The sequence below is a fragment of the Myotis brandtii genome, unplaced genomic scaffold, assembly GCF_000412655.1.
Source record: "Myotis brandtii unplaced genomic scaffold, ASM41265v1 scaffold293, whole genome shotgun sequence".
Classification (NCBI taxonomy): domain Eukaryota; kingdom Metazoa; phylum Chordata; class Mammalia; order Chiroptera; family Vespertilionidae; genus Myotis; species Myotis brandtii.
The window spans coordinates 1,915,064-1,933,973 of record NW_005361201.1 but is presented as its reverse complement, the minus strand read 5'-3'; the positions used below and the strand labels follow the sequence as shown (position 1 = coordinate 1,933,973).

At 37.0% G+C, this 18,910-nt stretch overlaps 1 protein-coding gene and 1 pseudogene across 2 annotated transcripts in view; both read right to left on the bottom strand.

Moving 5' to 3' along the window:
• Positions 1–18,910, bottom strand: part of NELL1 (neural EGFL like 1) — a 731,583-nt gene that overhangs the window by 59,995 nt on the left and 652,678 nt on the right. The window lies entirely within an intron of this gene.
• LOC102252115 overlaps positions 10,065–18,910 on the bottom strand; it is a 70,851-nt pseudogene continuing 62,005 nt past the window's right edge.

The following is an 18,910-nucleotide window of genomic DNA, read 5'->3' as shown; positions in this document are numbered from 1 at the left end:
CCAGGTGGCACCAAATAGCAGCTCGGCTTGGGTGAGTGTGGGTCCTGGAGCTGGCTCATCTGGCCAGGCTCATTCCACCCCGTTTCCTCAATTTTGTTATGAAGTATCCTTGCATTTCGCACAAATTAACATTTTAGGCCCGTTTTCTCTTATGCATGGTTGTTACTGTATTTGGATTTTAATACGATTTGAACTCTATTACAATTCCCTATAAGATCTGGATGCTCCTTACCTCCTTACTCATCTCACGCCACTTTTCCCTGAGCTCCCCACACTCCAGACACTCTGCCTTTCTCAAATCCATCGTCTATACTGAAGACTTTGCACTAGCTGTTTCCTCTTCCTATGTTCTTAATACACACAACCTGCTTCTTCTATTATTTAGGTCGTAGCTCAAATGCCACCATCACAAATAATCCTTCCTAGACCACCTTTTGAAATAGCTTCACCTCTCTAGTTGCTCCCTGCTCTCTTCTTCACGACACTAGTGAGACTTTGACATCTGGTATATACGTTGGTGTATTACTTTTTTTCCTCCCCTGACTATAGGCCCACCAGGGCAGGGACTTTTCTGTCTTGCTTACCGCCATGTCCCCGGATCACTCTAAATAGTTGTTGGTGGGGAGGCAAGCTCAGTGGAAGGCTTCTCTGGGTTACTGCCTGGACTCTAGATTAAGCAAATAGATTAAGTCAATTAGTAACCCTAGAGGAAAAGTACAAATAGGGAAGTTTCAGGAAACTAAGCTGGGTTGGAGGATGTTAGAGAGTATTCCAGTGAGTACAGCTGCTGGAATGTGTAGGAGCTAACATCTTAATAATAGTGATAACAACAACTAGTATACATTGAGGGCTTACTCTGCCAAGCACTCTTCTAAGTCCTTTTCAGGTCTCAACTCATTCAATCCTCTCAACAACCTGATGGTATAGATATTCTTGTTATTCCTAGTTTACAGATGAGGATACAGAGGTTCAGAGAAGTTATGTCACTTGTCCAAGATCACACAGCTAGAAAATGGAGATGAGACCTATACCACGGTCATCTGTTTGCATTCTCTTAACTGAAACTACCATTTCAAACCAAATCATAAAAATGCCTAACACTCATAAAAGTTATTCTTAAAATAAAGGGAAAGAACAGCCAAGGAGCTAGGAGAGATGGGTCCAAGTATCTAGTCAACATGAAAGTAGGTCACATAATAAAGAAGAAGATCACTTGTATGGTGGTCAAAAGAACAATACATATGAGGCTGAAAAGGCTCAAAAGCTCAGGTTGGAAAAAATGTGTTCACACCACAGGTTGATCTTTTCATGCTCCAGGAATTCACACCATCATTTAAACATGCTTTTGCCAGGCTGGATCGTGACATTTTGGCAGATTTGGACAAGAGTGAATGCCTTACAATATGTCCTCTCGAGTTATATGTAAGTTTAGCCCTTAACATATGCTCATATTTTATATCTTCCATATCTACCAATCAGACAATGTGAGAAGGGAAAGACTGACATCAAGAAAAAAAAACTAGATTGAACTTTCCTTAGTGTTTCTACACAATTCAATTACAGGGCAAAAATGGGAATTTTCCCAGTTCTGCTTTAAGAAAATGCTGTTCAAATTCCATCGAGCATATCTAAATTGCATTTGGATTCCGTGTTCCACTCCAGCATGGTTATTTATGGTGTTTATTGAATACAGCCACTATTCTCTGCCTCTCTGCACATTTATAAATACAACGTCTAAAAGGCATCCATTAAGCTTTATGATCTATAATTGCAAACAAGATGTGACCAGTCATGCATTCACCAACATTACAGAATCATGTAAAGTCAGCCTGGCCTACTCAGAAAGGGCTGGAGAGGTCTTGTCATTCAACACAAGTCCCCCTGATGTTAATTAGGCCTCAGCCCCTGGACTTTTCAAAAAGACTTCCAGTTCATGGGTTATCACTGTGTACATGCATTCCCTGCCTCTCTTAATAGATCAAACACAAGGATCAACGATATAATCAACAGCAGTAATCCTCAGCAGTTTTGGAATTAATTTTAATCACCACGAAGGCATTGAGAATATTAGTAGTCTTTATTGCTCACCCGTCGTTTTTATCAAATACTAAAGTAATTAAAATTATAAAAGATAATACAATAAAAGGATCAATACCCACCACCAAGTTAAGAAGATAGATCATTACTAATACTGTTGACAACACCTCTGTATGCCTGCCTCCCTGATGACATTTTCCTAGAATTAACAAACATTCTCATTGCACTTTTGCCATTCCCATCTATTCTTTTTTAAAAAAAGATATTTTATTGATTTTTAGAGAGTGAGGAAGGGAGAAAGAGAAACACTAATGTGATAGGGAAACATTGATCAGCTGCCTCCTGTATGCCCCTGACCGGACATGTGCCCTGACAAGGTTGGCAATCTTTTGGTGCATAGCACGATGCCCAACCAACTGAGCCACACCAGCCAGGGCCCATATATTCTTTTATATATAATTGATTTTTTTTACAGAGAGTAAGAGAGAGGGATAGAGAGTTAGAAACATCCATGAGACAGAAACATCGATCAGCTGCCTCCTGCACGCCACCTGCTGGGGATGTGCCTGAAACCAAGGTATATGCCCTTGACCAGAATCTAACCTGGGACCCTTCAGTCTGCAGGCTCCACTGAGACAAACTGGTTAGGGCAAGAGCCCATATATTCTTTATGTATAAATCCCAACACAATGTATTGCATTTTGAAAATGATATAAATGGCATCAGGCTGCACACATATTTTGGTAACTTGCTTTTTTCACTCAAAATTGCTTTAACATTTACTCACATTGAGAGGAGTAAGCCTAATTTGTTCATTTTCTGTGCTATTATTTTTCCTTAATAAGAATTTAGTTCTCAGAATCCTAATACATATAAAGAGCTAGGTGCTGTCATGACCGAACAGGCAACCGGTCACCATGAAGTGCATGGAGCACTTTTCGGTCCCCTCCTTCCCCCAGCCCCCAAGCCGCTCACCATGAGGGGGGTGCTGGCAGTGGGGTGGGACTGGGGACTGTTGAGCGGTGGTGGAGGGCTGCTTCACAGGGTGGCCGTGAGCTTAGTGGAAGAGTCACCTGAGCAGCAGCAGCAGTGAGTTTTGCAGAGCAGTGGCAGGGCGGGGGGAGTTTCACGGAGCATCCAGCAGCAAGCTTCATGGGATGGCAGCAAGCTTTACGGAGCAGTTGAGGGGCAGGGGGAGCCTCACAGAGCGTCCCAGGGCGGGGAGCTTCACATAGCATCGCAGGGAGGCAAAGGCCATGCGATGGAGGCCAGGCTAGGCCTAGGGACCATAACTGCGCACGATTTCATGTGCGCTGGGCCTCTAGTTTTGCAATAATAACCAATGAAGCTATGAACATTCCTGTAGATGTATTCTGGTGTACATGTGCAAGAGTGTCTCCTGTATATTTCTATAGGTAGAATTGTTAGGTTCCAGAGCCTGGGCACAGTCACCTTTATTAAAGTACAAAACAATTTGCCAAACGTGCTTATAAATTTACATAAATATGTGCTGCAGCTAAAAGTGTGCAATTTTTCCTGTTGCTTCATTTCTTTCTCAACACTTGGGATTATCATAAGTTTTGTTAACACAATAGCTGTGAAATAGCAGCTCACTGTGTCTACATTCCCCTGATTACTAGTGAAAGAACATCTTTCCACATGGCTTATTGATTTTTCTTGTTTCTGTAAATTATTTGTTTATAATTTTCCTACATTGTTTGCCTTTTTCATATAGATTTTAAAAGTTATTTATATGTTCTACATAAAACCTTTGTTGGTTTATTTCTATTACACATATCTGGTCTCCAGGCATGCAGCTTTATAATTTCACTTTTTCCAGGAGATGGTTTCTTTGATGAACAGAAGTTAATTTTGGCTCATATGAAATGATTTTCAATCTTTTGCTTTATTGTGTTTTTTAAGGGGTAGTTTCTATTGATTCACCATTAAATTTGAGGCTTGATATAGGTTTTAGTATAGGTCCCATATTTCAGTTGCTAAGATTTTCTTTCTATAACACAGTGAATAAATTTTATTGAAAGCTTTTTCTATTTGACATGATTCAATATATTTCTCTCCCTGTCTCATTTAATATAATGAATTGTATTGATATGTTAGGTATTGCTAAACCAATCTTGAATTTGTAAGATAAAAGCAACCTGTCCATGATGTTTTTAAAACACAATCTATTTTAAGGTTGTTTTCCTTATATTTGTTCTCAAAAGAATTTTTCATCAAAGTGATATTGAACTGGCTATGATTTTCCTTTACTAAATTGATTCTTACTAGTTTGTGAATACATATATACTATATATATTAAGTGAAAGTGCAAAGTTTACCCCTTTTGTATTACCTGGAATATTTTGTAAATATCAGTATTATATATTTCCTGGATGTTCAATTGACTTTGTTGTATAATGTTTATGCTTAGGTTGCAATATCTATGTGGATAGTTTTAACTAATTGAAAAATTTAATTGTTATATATCTACTCAATTTTTACATTTCTGCTTGACTAATTTTGGTAAATTATATTATTCTAAAATATGTATATTTCATCAAAGTTTACAAATTTTAACAGAAACATTTTTTTTATTTGCCATTTACACAATGGACTACTACTTGGCCATAAAAAATAATAAAACCCTACCTTTTGCTATAGCATGGGTGGAACTGGAAATTATTAGCTAAGTGAAATAAGCCAGTCATGAAAAGACAAATATCATATCATCCCACTTAAATGTGGAATATAATTAGAAAAATGATGTAACATACAAAATAGAATCAGAACTATAAATACATAGAACAGGCTGACAGCTGTCAGAGGGGAGGGAGTTTGATAGGCTGGGTGAAAAATAGGTCAAGAGATTAAGAAAAAAAAAATATATATAATAAAAGCATAATATGCTAATTAGACCAGACAGCTGGACGACCTGGATGAAGCTGGGGCTGTGAGGGCCAAGGCAGCTGCTGCAGCTGTGAGGGCCAAGCCCCTTGCATGAATTTTGTGCATCAGACCTCTAATATATACATATATACAACTACGGTAATAGCCAGAGGGAAAGGGGGTGGGGGGTGATGAAAGAGGACAAAGGAGGAATCAAAGGGGTTGGAAAGATACTTGACTTTGAGTGGTGAGTGCATGATGCAGTGTGCAGATGATGTTTTATGGAGCTGTACATTTGAAACATGTAAGGTTTTATTAACCAATGTCACTTAATAAATTCCATTTTAAAAAGCAAAAGAAAATGTACCTAAAATATTATGTTTTTATTTTTAGAAATAAGTTGTTGTATCAGTACTTACACTTAAGTCCCCCATTTTATTCCTAATAATGACTATTTGTGCCTTGTCTCCTTCTCCTTGATTAGTGCCATGAGGGTTTTGTTTACATAATGGATCTTTTCTAAGAAATAACTTTAGCTTTGGATGATCCTCCATTTTCATTTCTAGTTTTACTTACTTTGGCTATCTTTATTACTTTCCTCATTGATTTCCTCTTTGTTTTTCATTCTGTGGTTCTTTTTACTAACTTCAGAAGTTGTATACTTTTATCATTAATTTTAGCCGTTCTTCTATTCTCAGAAAAGATGTGAGGTACCTTAAAAAACATCTAAGCTGAATCCAACAAATTTAATACCATGTTTTAATGCCTGAAATATCTGTTGGGTTCCAACAGTTCTCTTTTTTGAAACCCTTGAGCAAGTTATTAAGTTTATTATTTTTCTGACTCCCATTCACATTATTTAGAGATTTTTGAGTTGGACGATTGTGTTCAATGGAGCTACACCTGTGAGAACCTGGTAAGACCTGAGTTCCTCCAGAAAGAATGAGCTTTTGTTTCTGCCAGATGTCTCAGGAGGGTAAAATTTTTTTAAAAAACATCAATTTTTCAGATTCAGGTTCTCCCCATTCACAAAAGTAATATAAATCCAAACATTTTATTGTAATATGCTTTTCTTTTATATGAAGCGAAGATATTCAATGAAGAAGAAAAAAATATTGCTTAAAAAACTGAAGATACATTTTGATCAGGATGTCCCAGGCATTGTGAATTGATGGAAAGAATTTAGCAGTCCTGTGTTTGAATCCTGACTTTGCTTCCTCCAAATTATGACCTTGAACAAGTTTTTAAAAATCTTTACTATTGAAAGTATTACTTATGTCCCTTTATTTTTTTCTCCATTGACCCCTTATATCCCACTGAACAAGTCTTTTAGATGTGTAAGAGTATGATCCTGATTCTTTATGTTTAAAGTATGGGGAATATATTACATCAATAGAATGAAGATTACATACACATAGTATAATCTCACCTAACAGAGTACCTAAAAAATAATGTGTATAATATATGATGTGATAATCCCTGTCCTTTCTTCTTGCTTTTCTTTCTTGGGCAAGATAGACTGACAGCCGAGTAAATGAAAGGACCCCTAGTCTATTGTCTGCCTAGCCATAATCCTAAAACCATGGCATCTATTCCAGCAGTCACCAACCGGTGGTCCGCGGACCACTGGTGGTCCATGAGGTCCGAAAAGTTGGCAACCGCTGACAGCTACTTATTGACTTCATCCATGCTAGGCTGTAAAGGATAGGGTTACATGGTAGGAAATATGAGTGGATCTAACATCTCTCTCTAGAGCTTCAGATTTTAATGGACTTAAGTTGCAAGATGTTTTGAGGTAATCACTATTTGTGTACTTTGCATATATTATCTTCTCAAATCCCCCCCACCAACCTCATAAAGTGTTTTTCCCATTCCTGATGAGAAACAGAAGTCCCAAATCACACAGTGAGAACACATCAAAGCCGGAGTAAAGCCCAGGAAATTTTTCTCCAGATTCTACATCAACTGTCTTAAATAGTGGCTCCTACTAAAAGCATAAGTCATAATGTCACATTGTTTTCTTAAGTGTCTTAGGACCAATTAGGCCAGAAAATCACAGACACGTCATCCCAACCATACTGAGTGCCATGACGTGGGGTGAGTGTGGACCTATGAATTGTTGGGGGAACCAGGGGCATTACATTGCTGAACAACAGCCGCACTGAGATTCTGAGTGTCTGGATCACAATGATCAGGCTGTCTTCAGTATTCTGAGAATGTTGGAGAATAAACTTGTCAATTAGCAAATGACAACCAAATTGACAATTCTTTAAAGGATAATAATCCAACCCTCTTTGGGTGTTGACCTTTCTAAAAAATATTATTTTAAGACAGCATGCTGCACTAACAACACGTATTTTAACACATGCATCAGTATGATTTTTTAAATTAGTTTTCAACCCATCTCATCATATTAGGATATTTGTATTATGAGATTCTGACATACTGATGGCCCTGAACTAACCAGATGGTTTGAGATTTTGATGTATCCACTTAGGGGAAAACTCAGAATTCCAACTTTCATTCAGTCATCAATCATTTACTGAAAGGCTACTGTGAGTGAGAAGAAAGCACAAAAGACATACAGAGAAATGACATGGTCCCCAAATAGAAATTTCATAGTCCAGTGGAGGAGAAATAGACAAATAATTACAACATATTTGAAATCTTAAAGCTGAGGAGATGATGCAAGATGTTTTCAAAGAGATGAAGGGGAGCTACCTGTGGGATAGAGATGAAAATTAGAGAAATGGCATAGATGAGACATCTAAGCAGGGCCTTGAAAGGCAAATAGAGTTTTACCTGATGGAGATAAAAGAGCACGACAAGGCCCAGGAAATGCCATGTGTAAAACACCTGGATGCAGGATAGAGTGCACAGCATTTAGGAAACACCGAGGTGGTCCAGGCAGGTGGAGTGCAGGGCTTATGGAGGAGTGAGGAGAGGAATAGATGAGTTTATAAGGTCCATGGAATTCCTCAATGAAAGACCTTGATTTAAATCCTATGTGACGTTAGTCACCATCACATAGATAGTGGGAAATCATCCAAAGGCTTTTCAGCAAGAGCCTGTCATAATCACATTTCTATTTTGGAAAGCTCACATTGGAGACACAGGTTAGCAAAGACTGGAGGAGGATTGGTTACAAACAGGAAAATCATTCAGGAGGCCTTAGAAGACAGATAGTCCTAAACGGTCATGTCCTAATGTCAGTATGACAAGGAGGTTTTATCTCATTTCTTTTTAAAAAATATATATTTTTATTGATTTCAGAGAGAAAGGGAGAGGGAGAGAGAGACAGAAACATCAATGATGAGAGAAAATCAATGATCGGCTGCCTCCTGCATGCCCCACACTGGGGATAGAGCCAGCAACCCAGGCATGTGCCCTGACCTGAAATGGAACTGTGACTTCTTGGTTCATAGGTCGATGCTCAACCACTGAGCCACACTGGCTGGGCTTTATCTCATTTCTTAAGAAAATGTATTAACAATTTAAAAAAAAACACCTGTTTATTATGAAAATTTTTTCTTAACTCTAAATCCCACCATATTGAAATAATCAAAGCAAGAACTACCGAAGGTGACAGCCATAGAGTCTGCAGAGAGGAGAGATTTAAGAGGGGAATCAGTAGTATCTGGTGGCAGCCTGGGGATAAAACAAAAAAAGAAACAAAGATAATCATGACTTTGGAATTTCTGCTATGAGCTAGTGGAAGGATAAGTTTAAAATAAATAAAAACTCATTCCAATAAAAATTAGAGTAGTATATATTCTCTCTGACAGTCAGAGGAAAAGCAGAAGAATGATCAAACCTACCTGACTAGGGAAAAGATAGAAAAAGAGAGAATCAGAACATTTGAAAATCAAGTTTCCCAATACCTATTAATGGTACATCATGATGAGAATCAAGTTCATTAAGACAAGAATTACAAAGGCACCCTGCAAGTTCATTCACTTATGCACAAAAATTGGAGTCAGACAGGGGGAGAAGCTGTAGAAGTTGAAGAAAGTAAACAGGCCTTGTGATCAAAAGACATGAGCTCCCGCTGTTTACTCACCTCTCTGAGCTTCTGCCCCTACATCGGAGAACATGAAATAATAGTCCCTGCATGGAGCTCAGGGGAGGATCAATGGATCTGAATGTATTTATAATCTGCAAAGCCCTTGACAAATAGGAGGTATTATTCCGATGGCATTATCACAAGAAAAGTTAAATGAACTTGAGTAAAAGCACCCTAACTTCAAGTTACTCTGTCAAAATATTTATTGGACATTTATGTGCCAGCCTGCTGCTCTAAACCCTGGAGGATGCACAGGTCCCTGTTCTCACAAAGCTCTCATGGAACAAGCATGCTCACAATTTAAAAAAAAAACAGTCAGAAGTTATGGTATTCGTGAATTCAATATGGCTTTGGCAAGAGAAAAATTCAGCTAAATGCTTCCTGGATCCAGCATCAGGCAAGGGATATAGACATGTCTCCCAGTGATGAGACAGTGTTCATTATACTAGTATTCAAGTTGAAATCAAAGAAAAATTTGGAGGTGAGGAGGGTTCAAAGAGCAATTGCTGGATGTCAAAAATAGGAGCCCTGGCCAGTTGGTTGGAGCATCATCCCATACACCCAAAGGTTGCGGGTTCAGTTCTCGATCAGGGCACATACCTAGGTTATGGTTTGATCCCTGGCTTGGGACAAAAGGAGGGCAACCAATAGATGTTTCTCTCTCACAAAGAATCGATGATTTTCTCTCTCTTCCTTTCTCTCTCTCTAAAAATCAACAATAAAAAAACAAAACACCTGGGTGAAGATTAAAAAAAAAAAAAAAACGGGGAAAAAAAGAGCCAAGTGTCATAGCCATGAAAGAAAATCCAAAATTTAGAACTAGATTGGGTAAGTGAAGAACTAATATATAGAGACTCATAGAAGTAGAGAAACCATCTGAAGTAGACATTATTTGCAGGGTCTACCTGGCTGAGAATAGTAGATTTTACACGACTGGATTTATACTCAAGTTGTAAATGCTGTCTGCTACCTGAGAGCCCCTCAGGAAGGACCGGGGCACAGTAAGGGACGAACTCCAGCCTTGTCATAAACACAGCACAGCTTGCCTGGCCTGACCTTCCTACAACTCTCCAGACAGCTATGCAGCTGTCCTCCGGGCTGCAGATGTCAGCCTTGGTGTGGAGGCAGCTCCTGTTCTGTCTAGAGTAGCGCTGTCCAATAGAAATATAACATGAGCCATGTGTAAAGCTTCCAATTTCCTAGAAGACACATGAAAAAAGTTTAAAAAAGAGGAGTTAATTTCACTGGGCTGGCATGGCTCAGTGGTTGAGTGTCGACCTATGAACCAGGAGATCATGGTTAGATTCCTGGTCAGGGCACATGCCCTAGTTGCAGGCTCAATCACCAGTGCAGGAGGAGGCAATCAATGATCCTCTCTCATCATGATGTTTCTATCTCCCTCTCCATTCCTTTCCAAAATCAATAATATTTTTAATTGAGTTAATTTCAATACTATATTTTAATTCAAATATCTAAAATACTATCATTTCAACATGCACTCAATATGGAACATTTATTAATGAGATACGGAGGATGATAAGAAGTCAACAGTCACCCTACAACACTGATAATGTCTTACTTAACATAATGTGATGGTTAAAGTGAAGTGCTGTCCTACCAAAACAAAGTTGGGCCAAAGGAAAATATCAAATATATTTGACATTTCAATTAAAAACTTAAAATTTATAAAAATAAAAAGTTGCTCGTCTGCACTAGTCATATTTCAAATGCTTACCTAGTAGCCAGTACTCTGGACAGCACAGACCTATGGTTTAGAAAGAGTATTAGGACTTCAAGGTAACTTAAGGATCATCATATTGTACTTTAACACTAGGAGAATTTTTATACCCATTTCCCAGATGAGAAAATTCAGGCTTACACCAATAGGAAGGTTTACCTAAGACACATGGCAACAGTGTGATACACACAAGTCACATCCAGAATTCCTGATTCTTCCTTATTTGATTTTTGTTTTAACATTAGTATATCCACGTGTCTTGATCCTACATCTCAAATGATACGTGGTTTATATGGGGAGTTTCAACTTACTCTTTGGAAAAAAAAATGGCATAAACCTGAGCCTCTATTCATACACATTCCTGTTTCTATCAATTTCCTATTTATCACTCAAGATATGCTGTGTGTGATCTCTCTTTGAGAACAAAGCACAGAAAATGAATTATTCTATAAACATTAGAAATAGCAGCCAGCTTTCCAATAACCTGCTCGAGGAGGAAAACCATGAACAGTTGTTATATCGGTTTTATTCCTTCCTTTCGTAGCCACCATGTGGATATATAACCAGAAAGGGCCAGCGCGATTTATCTGCTCACTGAGAGAATCCTAAAGCTCAAAACTCTCTGAAAGGCAAGAAACCATAATGAAGACTGTGAAAAACATGATACAAACAGGGAACAGATATATTATTGACATCACTTCCTTCAAAATCCAATTGAAAAGGATTCTGATGACTCAGGCTGCAGAAACCCCAGGAGTGCTTAAGTCCCCCAGGCCATGAGGTAAATGTGGGTGATAATATAGATGCCAGAGTTAGGCAGAGGCAGTGGAAAATGATCAGAGTTGGAATAAACACGATAACCAGTTTTGTTTAAAGAAAACCTGCACTTTTACGGCAGTATTTTGGAATAAAAGATTGTGGATTTGGGAGCCAGAAGCTCTACTTGAATCCTAACACTCCCTTGTCCTGTGGACTCTCTATTCCTCAGTTTTCCCATTTAACCCTTGTCAGGAAATCAATAGCAGTCCCTCAACAAAGACTAGTTACTTATCCAGTATAGCACCCTCCTATGCTAAACTGATCATTTTTATTCGCCTCTCCATTCTTTTTGAGTTTTCATGTTACCATCCCCTACTTCCATAATTAATGATATTATCAATAAGAAATCAATGCTGTGGCACATGGAGGACATTTGTCAACTCTAAGTCATCAGAGGCCTCCACCATCTGCCTTCTAAGCCGTCAGCGAGTTCTTTCCTGGGAGAGAGTTGGCAACATGCATCAGTAAGGACAGAATTTCAAAGCTATGGTCACTGTTTGCCAAAGACCAAAGGCAAGAGTGGTGCTGAGCCTTGTCCAGGGCAGGTGTTAGAACAGATTGAACTATTGGGACTCAGAAGAAAAGTACAAAATATTGGAGGAGAAAGCACAGTAAGAAGAGCTATAAAACATAAACATGTTGGCTCCCAGACACTCTTTGTACATAAGACTTAGTCTAGTTAGTCCAATTTTACGCCATCACAAGCGGATCATCAGTCATGAAAATGGTGAACTAAGGCCACACAGAGGAGAACCTGACCTACTCCATAACATCATTGGCTGAAAAATAGCTGTCAATATTGTTTTGTCATTTAGGACAGATTTGTAATAATTAGAGCAGATGGAATAAACCTGTTTAAATCCCAATAATGCACACATTGGTACCCATAATTGATTACACATTCTTTTGTCTAGTTCATTGGTAGTGACTCAAATAGTAGGGTTTCCTGCTTCTTTGCTTATAGCATATGCAGATGAGGAGAAATAGTAGTTCTTACAATGTTCTCCATGTTAACAAATACCAAAAAAAAAAAAAAAAGGCAAGCCTTCAATGTAATTGCTCACGTGAGATTTTAAACACAGTATCCAAGAAGTATGAGTCAAACTCTAGACAACATCTGGTAAGGTGAGACAACTGCCCCAGCAATTTCCTAGTACAAAATCACACATCTTCGTCACTTTTCAGATTGAATAAGAAAAAAAAAAAAAAACATAGGGAAACTGAACAAGTCTCAAACTCAGAGACAAAAATGTTTCTCTTCCTTATAAAAGGGTGTGAGATAACTTTAGCAGTAAAAAAAAAAATTATTGAGTTTTCTCTCTCTCTCTCTCTCACACACACATACACACACACATACACACACACACACACACCACATTAAAAACACACAGTTTATGCATGCCGTCAAAGTCATCCTTACTTTCAGGGCTTATTTATTTATTTATTTATTTTTATTTTTGTTTTATTGCTTAAAGTATTACAAAGAGTATTACCTATGTCTCCTTCCCCCCCCCCCACCCTTGACCTTCCCCCGGCCTCTCCTATCCCCCAGTGTCTTGTGTCCATTGGTTATGCTTATATGCATGCATACAAGTCCTTCAGTTGATCTCTTACCCCCCCACAACCCTCCCCAGCCTATTTATATTAAAATACTAGAGGCCCGATGCACGAAGATTCATGCAAGAATGGGCCTTCCTTCCCCTGGCTGCCATCACCACCTTCGCTCCAGCCCAGAGCCGCCTTTCAGCCTTCCCATGCTGCCCAAAGGCCTGGAGTGACTGGGGCGGTGCAGAACGCCCCCGGCCACTCAGCGCCTGCATATGCAAATTAACCCACCATCTTTGTTGGGTTAATTTGCATAGTCACTCCTGATTGGCTGGTGGGCATCATGAAGGTAGGGTCAATTTGCATATTTCTCTTTTATTAGTGTAGATTCTTCCATAACAACATTCATAGACAGTACACAGTATAAAACACATCTACAAACATCAGGACCATCACTGGCAAAAATTAACCCTCTACAGTGGTTAAAATATTTAAATGCTCTGGATTTTAAAATATAACACAGGGTCGGGGGAAGTAATCAACAAAAGTCAGAAAATATAAGTTTTAGTCCTCTCTTACATTTGATAAATTTAAGTATGATGTTGACCTCATTTTCCTCATATAATGGCAAAAATAATGCCTTCTTTGCAGATTAGAAAGCAAGTTCATATGAGATTGCATATAAAAAAACACATGGTCAGTAAACTTGCACAAGTTTGCAAACACAACTAAACCATTCAACAATACTGAGAAACATAGGATTATGTCACTGTTAGCAATAAGGATATATTGTAAAAGATGTAAACATTTAAATGAAAGCTTTTGTCTTCTTCTTAAGAAATGAAAAATACTTATTAAATTAAACGAGAAACCAGGAAGATAGAATCAATTTAAAGGCCAAAATTTGTGAATTATAAATAAAAAGACAAGAACAAAAGTACTGGATCTATTAGAAGCCTAAGAAATGCAAAGGAGGAAAAAAAGACCAATACAAGTAGGAATGGGAAAAGGCATAATCATAGATACTAAAATATTAAAATAATTACATGGGACACTATAAGTAATATGTGCAAATGCTTAGGAAATGTATAATTTTTCAAAACATTAATTACTATAATTGTGCATAAAAGAAGTAAAAATACTTTTAAAAATCTATATTTAGAAGAGTTTGGAAAAGTGAAAAAAAATCTATATTTTCAAAGACTTCAAGATCACTTGACTTTATAGTCAAGTTTATCTAATTGTTAAAAAGCCTATAATCTTACATGTTTTCACATTGGAGTAAAAATAAAATACAGCTCCCAAATATATTTTATAAAGTAGCATTACTAGATGTAGATAATAGACAAATAACAAAAGCATCATTCAACTCATGTGAGAACATATGAAAATTCTAAAATAAATATTATAATATGCAAAATACATCAAGAAAAAATAAAACCCAATTTAAAAATGGGCAGAGGACCTGAATAAATATTTCTGCAGAGAAGATACACAAATGGCAAATAAGCACACAGAAAGATGCTCAACATCATCAGCCATCAGAAAAATGCAAACTCAAACCAAAACGTGATACCCCTGAAAACCCAGCAGAAAAACTAGAATCAAAAAATCAGCTAACAAGTGCTGGTGAGAATGTAGAGACATTGGAACAGTAATACATTTCTGGTGATGATGTAAAATATGGCAGGTGACTATGTAAAACAGTTTGGTAGTTACTAAAATAGTTAAATATAGAATTTTCATATGACCCATCAACTCCACTCATAGGTGCATACCCAAGAGAATTAAAAGTATATATTCAAACAATAACTTATACAGAAATATCCATTGCAACATCACTCATTATAATTAAAGAGTGAAAACAACCCAAGTTCTGTTAAATGATGAACTGATAAACAAACATGGGGTGTGTGTATGTACATGAAGTGGAATATTATTCACCATAGAGAAAAATAAGGTACTGATAAATGCCAAAATATGGATGAATCTTGAAAACATTGCTTACTGAAAGATGTAAGATACAAAAATCCACATATTATATGATTTGATTAATATGAAGTATCCAGAATAGGCAAACCATAGAGACAAAAAGTAGCTTAGTATTTGCCAGCGGTTGAGGAAAAGGAATTATTGGGAGTGACTGCTTAATGGATTCAGGTGTTGTTGTTTTTTTAGGTGATAAAAATATTCAAAAATTAGTTATTGGTAGTGGTTGCATAACTCTGTGACTATATTAAAAGACACTGACTTACATACTTTATATGAGGAATTTTATGGCATTTGAATTATATATCAAGAAGATATTATTAATTTAGAAAAGAATAGCAATTGAATTCTACACTATGACCAAGTGGGATTTATTTAAAACACAAAAAAGATGTTTCAACTACACTAATAAAACAATCAAAATGATTCTTGATCGATCTCAATATCTTATTATAGGAGCAGAGACAATGGATGCAGCCTTTTTATGACACTTTTTTTCTAATAAAATTATATTTTAAAGACTCATCCATGTTACTGGAAATACCTAGTGTTCATTTATTTTGTAACAATCTATAATATTACATTGTGTGAATATACCATAATATACTCACCTAGTCTGTTATTGAACATTCAGATTCTTTCCAGATAAATGCCATTATACACAGTGCTGATGATTAGACATGACTCCTGTACACATATTTATGAGCATCTCTTTGGTGTATATCTAAGAGTAGAATTTCAATGTGGTAAGGGGTGGACATATTTATTTCCCAAAATATATAGTATAATGCCATCTTTATAAAGCTCAAAAACCAGTAAAAATATATAACATTTGTTTAAGTAGATGCATTGTGTGTGTTGAAATTAAATATCTTAAAATTTAAGGGAATATTGAATATGCAATTCTAGAAAAATTTTGCACGTAAGAATAAGGGACAAAAAGGATAGTGAACAATGGTAATATAAATTCAAATTATGGGTAATGTTTCTTATTTTTAAGTGATTTTATTCATGAGTTTTCACACTATATGCCTCCTAACATGTTTGTGAATTACAAATGCTATTTTATAAGAATAATATTCTAACACAATAGATGCTTAAAAGATATCTGACAATTTGTAGTAACTATTCCAAATAACAGATTTACATAAACTAGAAAGATGAGAAAATTAGTGAACTATCTAAAGTCTGACAAAAAACAGCAGAACCAATATCAATGGATAAACCCTAAAGTCAGTTGTTAAAAATCAAGAAAAAGGCAAACATAATCACTATCATCTTTATTATTATTATTCAGGGATGTAAGAAAAATTTTAGCCTAAGACAAGACAAATTGAAAAGTTTTGCAAATATCAAAAATATTATTAAAATCTGTCTTTGTTAATGGTATATGCAAATGATTCTGTTAAAATCTATATCCTAACAAAAATATATTCTTCATATATAAGAGCATTTGTTATCCAGAATATATATAAAATTATGATTACTGAGGTATTATTGGTTCTGAGAACAACAAAGAAAATGCTTATCAATGAAGAAAAGGTTGAGTAAATTGGGGTTTCTCCAAACCATCGAATATCATTTTCCAATTTTTAAAATCAATGAGTCTGTTGACTTTAAATTAATATTTTGTATACCAAAAGCAGCTGAATATTAGCCATTTCATTTTGTTATTATGACTTTGCATATATTCATACAGATCTGTATAATATGTAGTATATATATGTACAGATAATATATACTTACATATGTATACATGGACACATAACTGCTACATGCATGTATACCTATGTATATACATAATATAAACATATATGTAAGCACAAGCCTACACATACATAGTCTTGAAGTGTGTATTTGTAAATTTGTATATTAGATGATTACATGGAGAATAGGTCAAATTACAGGAAGAAGTGGAAGAAAAGCAAAAAAGAAAGATAAGGAGCAAAATCTAATTGAAAAAAGTTGCCTGCCATAAAGTATTATAAATGCCTTTTAAATAACTGTATAAGAACATGTCTATATGCAAAAAAAATTAATGCTAATGAAAATGATCACGAAAATAATGGTCTCTCAGGGTGTGCAGAGATGGATTTTATTGCATGCTATGTTTGAATTTGTTGTATTGGCAAGTGTTTTTGTTGTTGTAGGATAAAAAGCAATAAGGCTATTTTCATCATAGAAGAAAAAGAAATACTATGGAAAACTTGTAAATTTATATAAAAAATAAAACAGGGGAAAATTACTCTTAAATTTCACTACCCAAGACAACCACTATGAGCATCTGTATGCATTTTTTTTTGTACAATGAAAGTATATACTATATACACCATTTGATATTTTCCTTTTGTTACTTAACATTATGTCAAAATATAATAATGGCACAATATTCCATTATTTAGATATCCTTAATTATATCCCATACTAAACACTTGGTATTTATAAATACTAGTTTACATGTTTCCCTAGGAAATCCTGACTCCAAATAGAATACTGACTCCAGAGGTGTGAAGATATTTGAACATTTCAATACTTACTGCAGAATTGCTTTACCAGTTTTACACAGCAGCTAAAGCACTAGGCTAATTACTTCCAAAAGCAGCACCTCTGCCTCATACATGATATTAAAATCATTGTACTCATGACATACAGAGCTGCCTAGGTGGGTAACCATAAATAACCCTGTTAAGGATTCACTCAGCTTGTTAAAGATGTACTTTGTAGGACGCAAACTGTGGCATGTACTTCAAATGAGAAATTTTTGTTTCCTTTTTTTGGGGTAATGGGGTACGTGCAGACAACATTGGCTTTACTAGATGCAGCCCTTCCAACCACACTCATGCTACAGTGATCCAGCCTCTGAGTAATTAAACAAGTGGAGCTCTTAATCATTAAAAAAATGATTTGATCTATTTTCAGGCACTTGAATCTGGCTTTTAGTTGGGCCATTGATATAGAACAGCTATACCAACAGGTACCTGTTAGAATTACCTAGAACACTTAATTAATGTCAAAAAGTGCAGTTCTGAATGTTATTTTTCTATAAAGATTATAGACACCTAACAGTAAACATTATGGAGTCAATAACCGTTTATCAAATGTGGTCTAGAAATCCAGAGGACTCCTGAAATGAATTTTCTAATGTTTAAAAATTCTATAATAATTTTGTTTTTATTTTTTAATATATATTTTACTAGATGCCTGGTGCACAGATTTGTGCACTGGTGGGGTCCCTCCCTCGGCGTGGCCTGCAGGGAACGGGCTGAAACTAACAGTCCAATGCTGCCTGCCACTCCGGCTTGCTGCTCCTGCCTGCCACTCCTGTCTGTCACTCCTGCTTTTCCCAGCCCTGCTGTGCCTGCCACCACCACTCGGTAGGCTCACTGCTCCTCAGCTGAGGTCTCTGGGCTGTGGCTGCCAGCCGTGAGCCCTGCACCTGGTGCCCATAGGTCAGCTGAGTGGGACTCCTGCTGTGGGAGCACACTGACCACAGGGGACAGTTCCTGTGTTGAGCGCCTGCCCCCTTGTGGTCAGTGAGTGTCATAGCAACCAGTCAACCAGTCCTTCAGTCAGTCAGTCGCTTAGGCTTTTATATATATACTATAGGCCCGGTGCACAAAAAATTTGTGCACTCGGGAGGGGAGGGGGGTCCCCCAGACCGGCCTGTGCCCTCTCGCAGTCTGGGACCCCTCGGGAGATAACGACCTGCTGGCTTAGGCCTGCTCCCGGGTGGCAGAGGGCAGGCCCAATCCCTAAGTGCAGCCCCTGGTCAGGCTCAGAGCAGGGCCGATTGGGGAGTTGGGGCGCCACCCCGTCATGCACAGAGCAGGGCG